At 47.9% G+C, this 13,946-nt stretch overlaps 1 pseudogene; it reads left to right on the top strand.

Moving 5' to 3' along the window:
* The first annotated feature begins 7,352 nt into the window (after nt 1-7,352).
* LOC129045051 (large ribosomal subunit protein uL18-like) lies at nt 7,353-13,102 on the top strand (annotated as a pseudogene).
* The last annotated feature ends 844 nt before the right edge of the window (nt 13,103-13,946 follow it).

Here is a 13,946-nt window from a genome sequence, read left to right as displayed (position 1 = left end):
TGGGAAGGAGCAGGTAGCAGGTATCAGGGCTCTTCCAGTCTCTCTCACACCCTCGTGGTGGGAGCTGGCCACTGCTCAGACACCTCTTGGCCAGGTGCTCCTGAGGACCCAGGCCGAGCCTAGCTCAGCCAGACAAGCTCTGGCAGATACCCCACTTTCTCCTCCAAACAATGTCGTTCTCCCAGCCAAGGGCAGCAAGAGGTGGGCCAGGAAGCTGGCAGCACCAGGGAGGCTTCCTGGCTGCCCTGCCCTGCCCAGCCCAGCCCTCCATGTTGGGGTACATCCCCTAGCCTGGTCTGGCTGCCAAAGGTCTGTGAGGCAGAAACAGTTATACCACCACCACCTCTCACGTCCTCAGCCTCTGGCTGGTCAGACTCTCGGGAGGGGCCTGGCAGCTCAGGTGGCTCTGCACCTTCTGTCCTTGAGCTAAGGGACCCCAAGGAAGGCAGAATTGAGTCACTCTCCTCTTCTTCAGGCAAAGGCCAGGGGCTGAGGGCTCTGGCCTCGGGTTCCCTCGCTCATCTCTGAGGCTCTGAGACATAGAGCCCCTCTCAACATGGTGCTGTAAGCGTGTGCATGGGAGTGTACACGTGGACATGTGTGTATGTGTGTGCATGTGAATGTGTGTGTGACGGCGCACATGCATGTGTGTGAATGTGCATGTGTGTGTGTGAATGTGCACACAAGGATGTGGGCGTATGCACGTGAGTGCATATGGTGCATGTGTGGGCAGGGAATCTGGAGACTGGAGCTTCCAGGGCTGTTGGTGGCTGCAGCAGCCTGAGAGTGATGAGTAAGCTGACCTCCTCTCGCTCTCCTGTCATCCACTGAGTCCCAGAGCTGAGCCATGGGTGCCGCGGCGACCATGTGCATGAGAAAGACCCCATCTCTCCCTCTTGGGGTCACGTTCTGGTGAGGGGAGACAGGGACACACAAATAAACCAACAACACGATATCAGAGAATAATGCAGGGTGAGAAGAAAATGGAATGGGGGCTGTGGTGGGCATCCTGTCCTTTTCTTCTTCCTCCTCTTCTCTGATTTTGGGAGTGCAGCACGGAATGAAAAGTGAGGTGTGAGAGCAAGGGGGTGATGAAACGCTTCGGCATGGTGGGTGAGGGGTCCGGGAAGACCCACATTCTGATGCTTCCTGGCCTTGTCAGCTTGTCCCCCGAGACGCTCCCCTGGGATGAAGGACAGGAAGCCCAGGTCCTGCCCCTGAGGTCTGGTGGCCCACGCTCCCACCAGGCAGAGCTGCCATCCTTGGCTCGTCCAGAAGCCAAAGGCATCCCCACTCTTCCATTTCCGAGTCTGGTAGTTTGCTGCTGGGGAGAAAAATGAAGAAGAAGGAAAAAGAGGGAAAATCCCATTTCAATTCTTTGGTCAAAGCACAAGTTTCTCTCCTCCCTTTCTTCCCTTCCTCCCTCCCTCCCTCTTTTTTCTTTTATTTTCTTTCTTTCCCCCAAGAGTAGAAAGAACCAGGGAATATAAACAAAAACTCTCTTAGAACAAATCAGGCCATCTTGTTCCCAAACCCCAGGAAACTCCTAGAAGCTGGGATCTGAGCAAAGGGACAAACGGAGCTGCAAGGACAGTGGGGGTGGGAACTGGGCTGAGTCAGGGAAGGTCTGTGGGTTCCGCGGAGCCCCCAAAACAGCTGCCTCTTGGGGTCCAGATGTACTACCAGAAGGAAGGTCCAAGAGAGGCCAGAGGGGAGGGCTGAGGCTGCCTGGAGCTCACCACATTCCTGCCAGGGTGAGTCACTGCCAGGACGCCCTGCTGTGCCGATTTGCAGCAACAGCCTTGGTGTCCCAGGACTCTTGGGCCCCTCCAGATAGGTCCCTCCAACCCACAAAGAGCTCTCCTTTGCACATCGATGCTCAAAGGACTGTCATAATCACTCAGCCCATTTATGGTTTTGTTTTCTTCCAAAATGTAGCCCCCCTGCAAGGAAAAAGCCCCAGCCGTATCAGTCATTTACTCTTTGATATAAATGAGTCATCCAGCTCTTTTCCAATGGCAGGTTTGAATGAGAAGAAGAAACAGAGCATGAGGACGCTGCATTTCACAGAGCAAGGGTCTCACTTTCATGGAGGTTGGGGGTTGCATGAGGGGGAAGATCCAGAAAAGGCAGAGGAGGAGCTGGACACAGCTCAGGGTGGACCAACACCACCCTGAATGAAACCAAGGCTTTGCAAGACCAACATAAACCAGAGCTCAGCAAGTTTATTTTCTCATGAAGAGCGAATTCTGTGAAAGACAGAGCTAAGTCTTATCAAGCACTGACTAGGTACCAGGCACCTCCCAAGTGCTGTTCCTGCAGTAAAGGAATTCTCGCAACCCCTAGAGACAGAATGGACCCTCAGAACCAGCTGGAGCAAGAGGCAGCACTGGGAGAGGGACCCGCACCTGCCGCTTCCGGAGAGCTTGCCTTTCCCACCACACTACGCAGCCTCTGGAACCAGGTCAGCACAGGTGGGCTGATTCCAGGGCCTTATGACCCTGCAAGGCTGGGAGGTTGTAAGGCTTAGAGACAGGAAGTGACCTGACCAAGATCACACAGCAAAATACCACATGGGCACCCCCACAGCCTCCCTGCTGCCCAGATTGGTATAGCAAGCATGCCCTTGTCTGAGTCACTAGTGACTTGCTATTGAATGAATGAATGAACCAACAAATGAAGAAATGGGAACAGAGGCTCAGGGAGGCTCCACGTCTTACCTGAGGGCATATGTTTGGGATTCTCAGGGCAAGCCTCCTCAGAACCAGCTGTCCTAGTCCTTCCCAGCCTCTACACAGCACTTGGCTTCTCTTAGCAATTCTCTTATTTTGTCACATTTGAGTTCACAGCCTCCAGAGCGACATAGGGCCTTGACTTCCTGTTCCTGATGGGCAGGAAAGGTCATGCAGCTCATTAGTGGTGGTGAGGTTGGTGCTGTGTCCTCATCCCTAGCCAATCATACCAAACAGTGGTTGGTCTCTGTGACCCTGTCCCCACCATGCCTGGACTATGAAATCAAAGGGGTTCTCTTGACCCTAAAGGACAGTCAAGTCCGATTCGGGAAGAACGGCTTGGACATCCACCCATTTCTCCATGCCGTACCTCCCCTTTCCAAGCAGCATTTTAGCATTGTGCACCCAGACCTTCAGACTTCATGGTCAGCTCATTAAGGGATCATGGGTGCAAATGGCCTGTTGACCTCAAGGGAGAAAGTAGAGGGTTTTCCAGGAAAGAGGTGCTAGTGAGACGATCTCCTCTCGCACTCGTGGCTCATCTTCAGTGAGTTGGATGCCCAGAGGCACTTCCTCTCCAGGGTGTCGGTGCCTCCCTGTTTCCTGAGCTATGGCAGCTCAGAGGTGCAAAGCAAAGGTTTCCAGCCTAGAGAGAGCAATGCTGCACCTTTGCCAGCCGTAGCCCATAGCTGCTTATTCCATCTCACCAAAGTGCAATCAACAAGCACTCACTGGGCACCTACTGCATGTCAGGCACTGTGCTGGGCCCCCCAGGTCCAAAGCTGCGTGAGGAACCAGACTGCCCAGGGTCAGTCTTAAGTTCCCAGCCAGGCTGTCAGCATGTCATCCTGATGGCAGGGACAACCTTCCATCTCTCCTAGCATCATGCACTGGGGTGGGACTGGCCTCATGGGGGAGGCCAGTATAGAGAGGATGATGGGTTAGATTGCATTTATCTCTATTGTTGAAAGGATTTCTTTCAGACATCTTGAGTTCTTCCAGCCTAAAGCCTGGAGGTTTTTTTGACTGTGGAAGTGTACAGGGAGGGGGTGTCTTGGAAGGAGCATGGGATCTTGGAAGGAAGAGACCAGAGAAAGAGCTTTCTCACTAGAGCACAACAGAAAGATTAGGAGGGCAGGCTGTGGAGTCAGACAGCCTTGTCTGAAACCATGGCTTCTCATCAAGTTGTGTGGCCATGAGTTACTGAGCCTTGCTGAGTCTTAGTCTCCTCATCTGTAAAATGAGGACAATAAGAATACTTCCCTCATAGAATTGCTGTGAGCCTGAACAGAGCTAATGTGTGCAAGGGCTTAGTTCAGTACCTGGCACATATTGAGGGCTGGACAAATAGGAGCTATTATTTTCCCATCGGAATAGAGGAAGTATTCCAGCCCCAATGCCATCACTGGATATCAGGCCTGGAGGCACCCTTCAAAGCAGTTATTCCATTATGGCCATTCTACAAAATGGAAGATTGACGCCCAGATATGAGAAGCTGCCTGCCAAAGGTCACATGGGTTGCTAATAAAATGCAACAAACATTAGGGTCAAAATCCCAGTCTGCTGACTCCCCAATTGGTGCCTTTTTCACTCTCTTTTGCCCAGAATTTCTGGTAGAGTGGACTCAAAGAACCCCTTAAATCCATATCCCAGGCCCCCATTCTTCTCCTGCTCCCAGCACAGTGGGGAGATTGATGGGCTGTGCTCCTCCTCACCCCCGTAAGAGTCTCAGAAGCTGATTCCACTCTGAGCCAAGGAAGTCTGGAGTGTGCAAAGGTGTCTCTCCAGGCCCTGGAGCCAGGAGTGACATCAGCAAGGCACAAACATCAAGGAGCAGCAGCTCCCTTCCTGGAGCTCTAGGCCCCTCTTCTCCCAGCCTCCCTCTGGTCCATCCCCATGGCTGTCTGTGCTAGGCTCCTGGGAGATGGGAGGAAGCCAGACATTAGTGGTGACAGGTGAGGCAGTCATTGTGCCTCTGGCACCTGAGCACAAGCTTCCCTCCCAAGATGAGACTGCGGAAGCTGGCCCGAAGCCTGGGCTCTGGGCTGGGGGTCCCATCACAGGGCATTTGGCACCCAAGGGAAATGTGGGTACAGACAAAACATCCCCTCTTGCACCTGGAGTCTTGTCTCTGGCCAAACCTTTTTCCTGCTCCTTCTCCCTTGCCACCACCTCACATTTGTCAAAATTCCAGCTTGATGACATGAAACTCACACATATGGCCAAGGAGGAAGCAGAGGGAGACATGGTTATCATCAGCCTGGTCCATAGGAAGTGGAGAGTCAGCTTACTGTCTTGAGGAGCCACTAGCCCTGAGTGCTAGTATAGGCTCTGCGCAAATCCCCCATGTGGCCTGGGACAAGTCAAAGCTCCACTCTGGGATTGTCTCTGCAGCCAACATTCCTTTAGAGGCTCCTCCAGGGCCGATACTCTGGTATTCTTTAATGATGCCTGCCAGGAAGCCTCAACTGATAACCAAATACTAAGCCCTCAACCCATGCTGTGTACCTACTAACTGCTTTACCCTGGTCTTCTGGCAGGATAGGTATATCAGCTAGCTAGTGCCTCAATAATGCTGCATAACAAATGATCCCAAACTCAGTGGCTTAACACAACAATCAGTTATTCTCAAGGAGGCTGGTTGTGGCTCAACTAATCCAGGCTGGGCTTGGCAAAGGGGCTATGCCTTAGGCTGCTTCTTGTTGCAGGTCTCTGGGTCAGCTGGGGACATTCTGCTCCCAGAGACACTGTGTCTCTCATCCTCCCAGGACAAGGAAGTAGCTAGGACATACTCCTCTCATGGCAGCTATAGAAGCAGAAGAGGAAAGCAGGCACACAGGAAACTTCCCAAGGAGCCAGTAAATTGTCACTTCTGCCTAGAGTCAAGAAGCAGAGACACAGGCTCCACCATGATGCCGTGGCAAGGCCTGGCTGGTGAGGCCAGTGAAGATCAGTGCCAATCATCCAATCTACTGCATGAAAATGATTCAGCCTCTTTGATATGGAAGTTAGATTGTCCATTCCTTTTTTCTTTCTTTGTTACACTGGAAGAGATGTAATACAAATATGTCCCCTCACTTCCTCATTTGAGGCTTCCAGAGCTGAGTATTAGGCCCTCCTTATCATCAAGCAAAAGAAATGGGTTTTTCAATTTCTGGGAAGGTTGTCAGGTGATAGAAGTGAAGAGAGGGTTTAAGATAGGGTTTAACACCAAAAGCAATGGCAACAAAAGCCAAAATTGACAAATGGGATCTAATTAAACTAAAGAGCTTTTGCACAGCAAAAGAAACTACCATCAGAGTGAACAGGCAACCTACAAAATGGGAGAAAATTTTCGCAACCTACTCATCTGACAAAGGGCTAATATCCAGAATCTACAATGAACTCCAACAAATTTACAAGAAAAAAACAAACAACCCCATCAAAAAGTGGGCAAAGGATATGAACAGACACTTCTCAAAAGAAGACATTTATGCAGCCAAAAGACACATGAAAAAATGCTCATCATCACTGGCCATCAGAGAAATGCAAATCAAAACCACAATGAGATACCATCTCACACCAGTTAGAATGGCAATCATTAAAAAGTCAGGAAACAGCAGGTGCTGGAGAGGATGTGGAGAAATAGGAACGCTTTTACACTGTTGGTGGGACTGTAAACTAGTTCAACCATTGTGGAAGTCAGTGTGGCAATTCCTCAGGGATTTAGAACTAGAAATACCATTTGACCCAGCCATCCCATTACTGGGTATATACCCAAAGGACTATAAATCATGCTGCTATAAAGACACATGCACACATATGTTTATTGCAGCACTATTCACAATAGCAAAGACTTGGAACCAACCCAAATGTCCAACAATGATAGACTGGATTAAGAAAATGTGGCACATATGCACCATGGAATACTATGCAGCCATAAAAAATGGTGAGTTCATGTCCTTTGTAGGGACATGGATGAAATTGGAAATCATCATTCTCAGTAAACTACCACAAGGACAAAAAACCAAACACCGCATGTTCTCACTCATTGATGGGAATTGAACAATGAGAACACATGGACACGGGAAGCGGAACATCACACTCTGGGGACTGTTGTGGGGTGGGGGGAGGGGGGAGGGATAGCATTAGGAGATACACCTAATGCTAAATGGCGAGTTAATGGGTGCAGCACACCAGCATGGCACATGTATACATATGTAACTAACCTGCACATTGTGCACATGTACCCTAAAACTTAAAGTATAATAATAATAATAACAATAATAATAATAAATAAAGTAATTATTGATAAAAAAAAAGATAGGGTTTAAGATAGGGAGGGATTTCCCCAGAGTCTAAGATCAGAGGTTGGGGAAAGTTTGGAACCCAATTTTGGGAAGGTTGCCCAAGAAGAGTCAAGTGAGCTGACTTGGCAGAAGGCTTCATTGAGAAATAATGTTTGGGGGTCCAGGAGCCACATGGGCCCTGAGACATACCTGACAACCTAAGAGCAGGAAATTCCCATCACTCTGGTGCAGGCCAACAATGATTGACCCATGACTTTGCTTGAGCCCCTTATGAACTGATTGTCAGTCCATAGAGAAACAACCCCCCAGTCCACTGGGCTTTGCTGAGCTCATGGCTGATGAAAATCCCATCACCTACTCGCTAAGGTACCCAGGGGCAGGTCTGCCCCATCACCCGTGGGGTCTAGGATAATCATACAAATGGTGTCCCACATGTCATATGCTAGAAGTTTTCTCTTCATCATCTGATTCAAGCTGGGAAACATCTGTCCCCAAGGGGCCTCCCAGTCCCCCACCTACAGGGGCAGTCCAAGAAGGCTAAGGCATGGCCCTTGCCTGCTCAGAGTCCTCCACCCAGATGGGAAACTTAGCCTATATTCAGGAAGCATCAAAAAGCCACATCAGAAGAAATGTCTCCTTAGAGCAACCAAAGACCTTCACAAGGCATAAGTGATCACCAGCATTAACGGAAGCATTGGAATGTAAGGACAGAGAAACGGCAGCTCATGGAGCTCCTTCGGGTTATTTGTTCAACACCTACCACAGGCCAGGCTCTGTAAGAGCACCCGGAGCCAGTGCTGAATGACATGTGGTTTCTGCTTCCGAGATACTCACCATCTTAAAAGAGAGACCCAGGGAGACTTCATGGGCAGGAAGGGATTTTACCTACATTTGAAAGAACAGGAAAAATTCGGATAGACAGAGGGGGAGGTGGATGCTTTCCAGGCAGAAAAAAGCAGTCCCTGGAAGGAGAGAGGGACTTCCTTCCACAGGAAATTTGGCTTGCAAGAGTTCCACAGGACAGGGTTATGGGTGGTTAAAAGGAGTGCCCTTCTAATGGTGACATTTTGATAAGTATAGCAACTAGAGAAGGGCCTATCAGATACCAACCATGCCACCCACATCCACAGTCACCTCCCCTGCGTGGTTCTGGTCCCTGCTGATGGTCATGGCCTGGACACATGTTTCAGCGACTTCTCAGGTCCCTGTCATGCTCTTTCCACATTTTTTCCTCCTAAAGCCACGGTTTCTGCTTCTGGAAATATAATCCCCCTTCTGAGAGAAGTGCTATGGAAACCTCACCACAAATACACTCCCTTCCCTGATGGTACTAATTGAAAGAAAGGGCTGGTGGAAATATGATTTTACCGAAACACAGTTTTTATTATTTTTAAGTTAATCCACTTACTCGAGTGAACTAACCACGAGGCACTCCACAGCAATGGTCTGTAGGGGACCTGCTGGAAGAGATTGATTGCGGATTAATTCAGTCATTCAACATTTTACTGGGCAGCCACCATGGGCCAGAGGCTGGGGTACAAGGTTAAATCAGTCTCAGTGTCTGCCCTTAAGGAGCTCAGTCTGAGAGGGAGATAGACACATTCCCATGAGTATCAAGCAGAGTGGTCACTACAGCAAAAGCCCTGTGCATGGAGTATTACCAGAACACAGAAGAGGAGAACTGAACAAGGCTGGAGGGTGGGGTCACCAGGGAAGGCTTCTAGGAGGAGGAAAATGGGAGCTCATGCTTTTGGAGGAATAATAGATACTTACAGGAGAAAAGCGGGGGCAGTAGGATGGAGCCGGCAGAGAGATAACTTGTGCAACAGTCATAACATGCAGAAAGTCCTAAAGGGGAGAAAAAGTGGGATGAATCAAGAAAACACTCCCAAATTGGAGTTGATGGGCTGTAACGTGAAGACGGGTAGTGGCAAATGTTGGGTCTGGAGCGGTCAGCAGAAGCCAGACCCTGGAGGCCTGTAAGCCTTGGTAAGAGTTTGGACTTCATCATGTAAACATGAAAGGTTCTAAGCAGGGGAGAGATATAGATAATTTTGTGTTTTAGAAAAGGTGCTGGTGTAGAAGTGGCATGAAGGATGCATGGAAGCTGGGGGATCAGCTGGGAGTAGGAGAGAAATGTCGGGAGACTATCCTAGGGAAGTGGTTGGGGGAATGGAGAGAAGGGGATGTATTTGAGAAACACTTAGGGAGCTAAAATAGTAGGTCTTGGTGGTTTTCGGATATAAGGAGAGGAGAAAGAGCGAGAATCTTAGGATGAAAGCCAGACTTACAGCATGAGTGGAAGGTGCTACCCTTGACTGAGATGAAGAATTCTGGGTGAAGGAAGTTTAGGAGGGGAAAAATAGGATCCATTTTGGATGTGGGGTTGGAGGAAGCTGCGGGTGGGACTTCCAGTGGCGATGACCAGCCAGCACGTGAATATCTGGACTCACCCCTATGGAGGAAGATGCAGGCTGGAGTTAAGACCTGAGAGGCATGAGCTTTAGGAAGAACAGAAGGGGATAGGCCCACCTATGTGTTCATCAAGGTTATGTAGGCTGCAAGGAACAGAACACACTCAAAAGCTGCTCAAACAATAAGATCATTTATTTATTTCAATTGAATACATTTGGAAGTAGGCGCTTAATCCATTTGGAAGTAGCTTCTTCATCATCTCAATATGATGTTGGAGACCCAAATCTTTACGTATTTCAGCTCTGCCATCTCAGTTCATCCGTAAGCATATGCCTTGTGATAACATAGAATGCAGATGACATACCCAAAGGATGGGTAGCCCCGGGGCAAGAGATTAGGGAACAATTTGTTTACAGATGAAATGCCTGTCTTTGGCTGTGTTTAGTAGGATACAAGAAAGGAATAGGCTCAGAAAATAATTGGCCTGTTAAGAAGCAGAATTGAAAAGGGAATTAAATGTCCACTAGTTAGTGCTTGTGGGGTTGGAAGAGGCAACTGCTTCCTAACCCCAAGGCTGATTTAAACTTATCCTGTGTGGACTTCTGCTGTGGACAATGATGGAATAACAGATACTGGGACTAGCCGTCACCCACCATAAACAAGTAGAACACTGGATAAAATATATGAAACAGCTGTTTTCAGACATTCACTAACCCTCAGAATGGGACTGTGTTCCCTGAGAGAAAGTAAACAAATGAGATGAACTCCATGATCAACCTGACTTTTTGCCTAGAGGCATTTAGCAGACCATGGCTCTAGGACGAGGTAGGAGAGCAGAGCACAGAAGCCTCACTGTTTTGAGGAGTCAGAGATCACAATTCCGAGAACTGTGCAGCTGGAATTTGTGGAGCAGAATACTGAAGAGACATATGCAGAGAAAGAGCTTCAGAAACTGCATAGGAGGCACTTTGAGTCTTTGGCTAAAAATTAGGTGTGCATGAGTAGGATGAGATTCCATGAGGCTGGACAAAGAACAAATATTGGAGAAAGAGTACTTATTTGGGAGTTATAAGCTGAACAATATTCTGTGCTCAGAGTTGGGAGATGTTCAAGTTCAGGCCAACCAGAGTGGAGAGACCTCATTGAGCCCTCAGAACATTTAGTGGAAAACTCAGAAAGGCTGCACTGTAGGAGTAGAGCTAAACTAACAAGCCTCCATCCTAGAGTGAAGGCTATCCTAGACCCATCCTAAGCTTAAAGACAAGTCTTGAAAGGACCAAGCCAATCTTCAAATAAGTTGCTGGAATAAAACTCAACACTCTTTAAAGAAAGATAACAGGCCGGGTGTGGTGACTCACGCCTGTAATCCCAGCACTTTGGGAGGCCGAGGTGGGCGGATCACCTGAAGTCAGAGGTTCGAGACCAGCCTGGCCAACATGGCAAAACCCCATCTCTACTAAAAATACAAAACTTATCCGGGCGTGGTGGTGGGCGCCTGTAATCCCAGCTACTCAGGAGGCTGAGGCAGGAGAATTGCTTGAACCTAGGAGATGGAGGTTGCAGTGAGCCAATATCATGCCGCTGCACTCCAGCTTGGGCGACAGAGCAAGACCCTCTCTCAAAAAACTATATCTTTGAAAAAATAATGGCCAAACATTTTCCAAATTTGATGAAAACTATAAACCCATAGATCCAAGACACTCAATGAATTTCAATCAGGATAAACACAAAGAAAACTACACCAAGGCACATCAAGTCAAAATGCTAAAAACAAATGATGAAGCAAAAAACTTGAAATGCAGCCAGAGAAAAATCTTAGCCTGGTGGCAAGGATCAAATTGATGATATCATTGTCATATCCATTATTGAAAATTGTGAATGGACTAAGAGATGAATCTTTTTTATTAGACATGCTGACTCAGGCAAAGAGACTGGAGGACATGTGCTCACACCTAAGTCTGATAGGTTTCAGTTACTTACAATAAAGTACCCCAAAACTTATTGGCTTAAAGAAAGTAGAGTTCCCAGCACTTTGGGAGGCCGAGGCGAGTGGATCATGAGGTCAGGAGATCGAGACCACCCTGGCTAACACGGTGAAACCCTGTCTTTACTAAAAAATACAAAAATTAGCCGGGCGTGGTGGTGGGCACCTGTAGTCCCAGCTACTTGGGAGGCTGAGGCAGGAGAATGGCTTGAACCCGGGAGGCGGAGCTTGCAGTGAGCCAAGATTGTGCCACTGCTCTCTAGCCTGGGCAACAGAGCGAGACTCTGTCTCAAAAAAAAAAGAAACTGGAGGTCAATGTGGACAAGAGAGAGTTTCAGAAAATTTTAAATGTATGTTTAAAATTAAAACTATGGATGAGGCTACTGGTATATGGAGTTTTCCAGAATCAAATAGATAAGAAGACTGTTAAATTTTAAAGTCAGTTATATTGCACCTTCCCCCTCCCCGCAAAAATCAGGCGCTTAGACTTAAACCGTTGTTCAGGGTTTAACTCTTGGGCTTGCAAAATTCTACAGTTTGAGAAAATTACTCAGCCCCCAAGAAGGGCATAGTTTCCATGCTTACCTTATCCAAGGAAGATAATGGGGGGGAAATGTACTTTCCAGAATGGCAAATTGTGTAGCTCCAAAAATCACGCCTGCATGATGACACTTAAAAGCTGGAGGGCAGAAGGAGAGTCTTTCACTCATCTGCCTCTTTTTATCAGAGAGAAACCTTTCTCAAAACACCCAGGAGTGCTGCTGGGCCTGCAGGTCTCTGTCGAGCCTCTGTCCCACAGGATAGGGTTTGTGAAAGTTGTTAAGAATAAGTCCTACTTTAAGAGGTACCAAATGAAATTTAGAAGATGATGATAGGGTAAAACTGATTATTATGCTCAGAAACACTGGTGATACAGGATAAAAATAAACATGACACACCCAAATACAGGATGATAGTTTGTGTAACAGAGATATCATTTGTCAGATTGCTTACTCCCATTTAGAAGGGGATATGATAGTCTGCACAGCATATGCACATGAACTGCCAAAATATGGTGTGAAGGTTGGCCTGACAAATGATGCTGCAACATATTGTACTGGCCTGCTGCTGGCCCACAGGCTTCTCAATAGGTTTGGCATGCATAAGATCTGCGAACGCCAAGTGGAGGTGACTGGAGATGAATACAATGTGGAAGGCATTGATGGTCAGCCACGTGCCTTTACCTGCTGTTTGGATGCAGGCCTTGCTAGAACTGCAATAAAGTTTTGGGGGCACTGATGGGAGGTGTGGAAGGAGGCTTGTCTATCCCTCACAGTACCAAATGATTCCCTGGTTATGATTCTGAAAGCAAGGAATTTAATGCAGAAGTACACCAGAAGCATATCGTGGGCCGGAATGTTGCAGATTACTCTTGCTACTTAATGGAGGAAGTTGAAGATGCTCACAAGGAATAGTTCTCTCAATACATAAAGAACGGTGTAACCACAGACATGATGGAAGAGATGTATAAGAAAACTCATGCTGCTATATGAGAGAATCCAGCCTGGGAGAAGAAGCCCAAGAAAGAAGTTAAAAAGAAGAGGTGGTGTTGCCCCAAAATGTCCCTTGCTCAGAAGAAAGATCGGGTAGCTCAAAAGAAGGCAAGCTTTTTCAGAGCTCAAGAGCGGGCTGCTGAGAGCTAACCCAATTTTCTATGAGAACTTTTCAGATAAAGACAATAAACTTATTGACAGCAACAACAACAACAACAACAAAAATCAGTAATACCTGGCAGCCTACTCCTCAGGTCCCATTGGCAGAAATTAGATCGTATGACAATATTTCACCAACATTCATGGAACTTCACATACAGAAAAGGCAGTCTTACTAGTTCCTAGTAACAAGTCGCCCCACAACGTTAGTAGTTTAAAGCAATAAGCATTTATTTCGTCACCATTTCTGAGGTTTAGGAATCTGGGCACAGCTTAGCTGGATGGTTCTGACTCAAGCTCTCTTGTGAGGCTGCAGTCAAGCTGATGGGCAGGGCTGCAGTCATCTCAACTGGGGGAGGCTCCACTTCCAAGAGGGCTCACTCATATGGCTGCTAGTTGGAGTCCTTCGTTCCTCACTGGCTGTTGGCTGGAAGACTCAGTTCCGTTCCAAGTGGGCCTCTCGAGACACTTGAAATCCTGAGTGTCCTCAATGTACGGCAGCTGGCTTCTCCCAGAGTAAGTAATCCATGAGACAGAATGAGAGAAAGACCAAGTGCAAACCACACTGTCTTTTATAAGCTAATCTTGGACATGACATACCATTACTTCAGTCAGATTCTATTGGTCACATTGTCCAACTGGTACAATGGGGGAGGTGGCTATGCAAGGTGAACTCCAGGAGGTGGGCGTCTTTGGGGACCATCTTGGAAACTGGCTACCACAGAGCCCTTGAAGGAGACAGGGAAGACAGCAAGAGACCTCAGGTGAGCCTAAAGAGCCTGCTGTCACAGGCCACAGAGACGAGCGTTCCAGAAGAGAAGCATTCAATACTTTT

This window comes from Pongo pygmaeus, chromosome 8 (assembly GCF_028885625.2).
Source record: "Pongo pygmaeus isolate AG05252 chromosome 8, NHGRI_mPonPyg2-v2.0_pri, whole genome shotgun sequence".
NCBI lineage: Eukaryota > Metazoa > Chordata > Mammalia > Primates > Hominidae > Pongo > Pongo pygmaeus.
The sequence above is the reverse complement of the archived record's forward strand: the minus strand, read 5'-3'. Positions and strand labels throughout refer to the sequence as shown.